Below are 5,400 nucleotides of genomic sequence, written 5' to 3'. Positions count from 1 at the left end.
GCATGTGTGAAAGGGAGTGACCGAGATTTGGTAATTTTTCACACAGCACAGCATCCATATTTGCTGCACTGCATTATGCAAGGAGAAAAACCGTGCAAGCCATATCTGCTAATCTTGTCCCGTTGCTATTGTCATCCCCTGCACTCGTGCTCAAACAAGACTGCCTTGCCCGCCGCACAGCCTCGCCCCATGCACCGGATTTGACTTGGAAGCATACTCTTCCGCTCCGATTTCCTGTGAACAAACGTTGAACTTTTACATCACATTGGATATGTGATGTCACTAGCGCGCCTTGTCCTTATTAAGTAAACTTACAAGGGGATGCGTATAGGTCGATGAACCTTTTTGAATCGCATGGAGTATCCTAGTCATAGAGTGACTACTGAATCCACAACTAACATTAATAACCAAGAAACATTCTATGAAAAACAGTTTAAACCCATCTATTGAGGAATAACCAAAACTCTGGAATGATTACAATTCTAAATCATCCGTTAGTTCAATCTTTATTCAAACCAATCAATTTATTAATTCATTAATAGAAGACATCATCTCTTGAAGGAAACATATGCGACAATGCAATTCCATAAACTAAGAATACCAGCGTTAATAGTGAAATTCAGCAATTAAGTTTGTCAGTCATTTGTCACTGTCAGCGTCACCCTTAACAGCCTACCTAACCGAGATTAGCATCAGCATGTGGGTCTTCATGCGAAAAACAATTTGGAGAAAACATCAATTTAGAAAAATCTACCTAAGTAAGAATTTCTATAATCAGCGCAGTTGGTACCTAGAAGAAAAGGCATCTAATCGTCAGTCACATTTTCATAGCTACTTATCCAGGATGGGTCTGCAACAAGTCAGTCTTCATCCTCAAGTCATCAATTAGTCAGCTACGGATCAGGCTCACAGATTATAAACCCAATATTAGCACCTCGGACAGCATCTCCTGACTCAATCAATTCTTCTCCCGCAACTCTGACTTCTTGCCCCTTTTCATGACTTTTTATTAGGGTCTCCCAGTCCATCCCCTTAATTGCTAATTGGTCAGTCGGTCAGCAGATATGACTTTAACCTATAGTTTTTGTTTACCAAATCAACTAATTTTCATATTTATTCGTTCACAAGATGTGGATTAGTTCTTCCTGCGATGCCCTCATCATCCGGCTCATCAGGTATCACAATTGTTGCATATTCCTCTTCAGTCAGTGCTTCTATTGTACAAGTCCTGGGAAAGTACATTTAGCCTGCTCTACACATAATTGTATCAAATTGTCTTCATCATCTGTCCGCCGGTACATTGCAGAAAATTCTAGCTAAGTAACTTGAACTTCGAGCGGGTAAAGGCTATAGCGGCTTCCAGTCCTTTGCAAAGCATTCAGTATTTCAGATTTTCGAGTATGCAAGGCCCAGGGAAACTAGGCCTTTAGTCCAGCAAACTTAATACTACAAATAAATGCAAAACATAGGCTATTCATCTCATTATGACATATTATTAAATTTTTCTCATATATTTTCATTATTTCAGTCATTTTAGTACACATGGTGATCACACCCCGTGGGCACATTTTCAAACGTACATATTATTTTTCTATAATTAATTTCTCTACGCAATTTCTCATTAGTAATTACATATAGATCATTATTAATTTTCTTAATTAGCATATCTCCTTCAACAATGTGCACTGCGGCTCACAGAAAATGCATTGTTGATTTCAAACACATTTCCCCTTGCTGACACCTGCTTCGAGCAGGTAGTTTTTTTGACGCAAATCCCAGTCAGCCAACCTCATTTGATTGGGCTTTGTGTTAAAATCTGTGGTTGCTTGCATTGTTTCGCCCTCCTAACACCTGCTTGGCTTGATGGAAAGTGGTGGAAAGCAGCATAAAATGTATTTGAGTAGACATAAAAGGCTGCTTTGGGTCACTTTGTGCTCATGCAAAATACTTAGGGCTCGATTCACAAAGGTAAACTTAGATATTTGGTCTAAACTTAGACCAAACGTCTAAGTTTACGACTTTGGGATTTAACAAAGGGCATTTATGAGTACTATTTTTAGGTCCTCACTGGGAGCATTAGGGAGGCACAGCATGGGTGCTGCGGTGGCTGTTCCCATTCAACCCCAATGGGTTTTGACGCACTTCCAGATTTACAAGAATCTGTAAAGCTAGGAGTACACCAAAACTGTATGCCTCGCCAGGACAGGCGCAACAGGGAGAAATAACTTTATTTCTCCTCAATGTTTCCTTTTTCTATGTGTGCTGAGGAAAATGCCTCTCTGGGTTGTTTTTCTGCTGCAAGGTGTCTCTTCCTGCACAAAAACCATCGTGCCAACAACACAGACACCCTTGCACCATAGTGCAAGGGTTCCTGCGTTGGTGCTAGGCAGCAATTTGTGCGCTAGTGGAGGAGGAAAGGACCGAAATGCACCGTACCTTGTAAATACTGTGCATTTATGTCAGTCGTGGCTCGCTGTGCAGTAGGAGGGTGGAGGGGGTTGGGAGGGACACACAAAACAAATGGGACAACATAATTTTTTTTTAAACGTACCTTACTGTGAGCCGCCACGCTGCTCTGCTAGTTCCACTTGCAGGCACAGGCTACCAGCCTGCCCTGCGGCCAATCATGACGCTGCTCTCATGCTGCTGGCAGCATGAAAGCAGCATTAGGATAAGCTGGAGCGTCCTGGCATGGTGTTCCAAGGCACACTGGGAGCCTTTCTTGGCTGTCTCCAACCCAGCAACACAGTGTCAGGTTGGAGAGAGCTCAGTGCACGTGTGTTTGACCGGCCTGAGACAGCTGGTCAAACAGACATGCACACTGAGGGGAGTGCTGTGCACTCCCCCTCCATTCCTGGCACCCCATGGCCCTCCCCTTTAACAATAAAACAATGCTTAACATATTTTTTATTGGTAAAGGTTTGAAGCTGCTGGTGGAGGGTGACGCTCCCCTGCCATAGCGGAGGAGCCACCGCTGATTTCTACCCTTTTCATGTGGTGCAGCGCAGCAAGGTCAGTTGATGCGCTGCCCGCACAAGGGACTTGTAAATATGCCCCCTGGATCTTCCCCAGCAGGTGACCTAGACCTGCACAGACCACAAAGCAGGACCAATCTCACACATGAGGTTAATATTCATGAAGGATGACTCAGAGCCATTCTCTGACAAGAGGCAGAAACAATTCTACCAAAAGATGACAATTGGCAAGAACACGTGAAACTGTCAACCATTTCACACACTTCAAGCATAAAATGCAGCCACACAATAATAGACATGAGCAAGCTACAGCTCAGCACGCACAACTTACACATAATTCAATCAGAAGTCAGCGATCCCATGCCAAACATGACAAAATGAAATGCAAAAATAGAAGTGCAGGTACTCTGTACCAGAGTACCTGCTTGTTTCTGAGAAGTGGCAATACTCTCCAATTAAAAGTATTAGGGATTTCTTGAGAACTGCAGCTACTCTCCCTCTCAAAATACTCAGGGGCAGATTTATGGAAAAAGGCTCTGCACCGAGTGCAGCGCCACTTTCCCAGCGCCCCTTAGCACCACCCTGTGAGTGCGGTATTTAAAATTACAGTGCACCATGGCGCAGGGTAGGGGGCAATAGTGTCATTTTTTATTGTTGCTATTGATGTACTCTGCAGGAGTAGCACCAAAATGTTGGCGCTACTCTTGCAGAGTACATAGGGCCCCATTCTAAAGAATGGTAGCCCCCTTTTAATGCCTGCTCGTGAGCAGGTGTTAAAAGTGCCTTAAAAAATGGCGCATGGAAATCTCATAGATTTTCTTATGCATTTTTCTGGCTCCCCTACTGGGGGAACACCCCCTTTGCATACAGTATGACTAGGGCAGGCATAATGTAGTGCAAAGTGTTACAGAGTGGCGCAATGCATGCATTGCGCCACCCTATAAATAAGATGTGGGGATTTTGGTCTTGTTGGGCCACATTAACGTAAAAATAAATGACCTTAATGTAGTGCAAGGTGGCGCTAGGGGCCTATAAATATGCCCCTTAGTACCGGACAGTCCCGCCCATTTAAAGCACTGAAAACAACACTATACAGGCTTAAGTGTTCTGCCTGGCTGTGATCGGATGACAGGTGCATGCCAGTCAGAGCTCCAGCAGCATTAACAGCACAAACAAAAGTCCCAGCAAGGGCATGCCCTCCAACAGCCAGGCCCCAGAAAAGTTAGCTCTTTATGTGTATGAGTACATGCTGCAGGTAAGGGGGCACATAAATCTGCCCAGACATTTTTGTCAGAGATAAAATGTGAAAAACATTACAATAGGTGAGCCTCTGGGATTTCTACATTCTTGGTGGTGTGTATGTTGGGATCTTTACTCTGCAGCTCTCGAAAGAAGAGAAACCTGTGAACACCAGAGTGAAGCTAAAGCTTTCCATGACTATAGTGAGGCAGCAGCCCCCAGTCCGGTGCTAGGAAACATGCCTCCAGGAGACAGCGTGCTGGGGGGAGGGCCGTCCCATTAGGCTTTTTTCAGAAATGTATGTCACCGCGGTATCCAGGCGGTTCAAGGCCACCCTTAAGAATACCTACTCAGGTGTTCTTGAGGGTCAGACATTACTTCCTAGCGGGATGGATCCAATGCTCCAACAAGGACATCCAAACATGGGCGGAAATGACAGCTGCTCAAGGGATAATTCCCCTCGGACCGCAGAATTATGGAGGTGGAAGTTGACCCCCCATAAAATTCTCTAGGTGGACCTGATGGACATGGGCCCAGGAGGTGGTTGACGATGGCCAAACCCAAACAATGCCAACTCAATACCCTCATTTTCAGCCTCCCCTGGGACCTTTGTAGGTCCTCCAGGAGGTGGGGGACAGCCAGGGACTCCCATCATGCCAAGTCCAGCAGATTCAACAAACTCAGCTGGTAACATGTACGCATTAATGAATGCAGTGCCTCTGGAGCCCATCAGACCTAATTTTCCAATGTGACCAGGTTTGGATGATCCACTCAGTGGCTTGGGCGGCATAGAACCACATCATATGAATGGATCATTAGGCTCAGGTGATCTGGACAGTATTTCAAAGAACTCACCGGGTATTATGAGTATGAACAATCAGCCATGCACTCCAAGGAATGGCAGCAAAATTGGTGAACACTTCTTGAATCATTTTCAAAGTGAGAGTTATTCCCCCAAATGAGTGTGGGATCTCCTACTGGTTGTCTTCTTAAGGATCCCTGTGATGGCACCCTCTGTGCAGATCTACCTCTGAAAAAAACAATTACTCGCAGTGTACAGTTTAACCTGAGGATCTCAAACGCAGCCAAACAGACCTTCTCGTCTTTCACCACGTGCCCTGTTTCAGAGAGGAAGAAGGTCCCTATATGAGGTCATCCAACTGTAAAGAGTGGCATATGAAATTGC

General features: G+C 44.9%; 1 pseudogene; it reads left to right on the top strand.

Moving 5' to 3' along the window:
• The first annotated feature begins 4,167 nt into the window (after positions 1–4,167).
• Positions 4,168–5,176, top strand: LOC138265077 (single-stranded DNA-binding protein 2 pseudogene; annotated as a pseudogene).
• The last annotated feature ends 224 nt before the right edge of the window (positions 5,177–5,400 follow it).

The sequence above is a fragment of the Pleurodeles waltl genome, chromosome 11 (assembly GCF_031143425.1).
Source record: "Pleurodeles waltl isolate 20211129_DDA chromosome 11, aPleWal1.hap1.20221129, whole genome shotgun sequence".
Taxonomy (NCBI): Eukaryota; Metazoa; Chordata; class Amphibia; order Caudata; family Salamandridae; genus Pleurodeles; species Pleurodeles waltl.
This window is presented reverse-complemented; position numbering and strand designations above follow the sequence as displayed.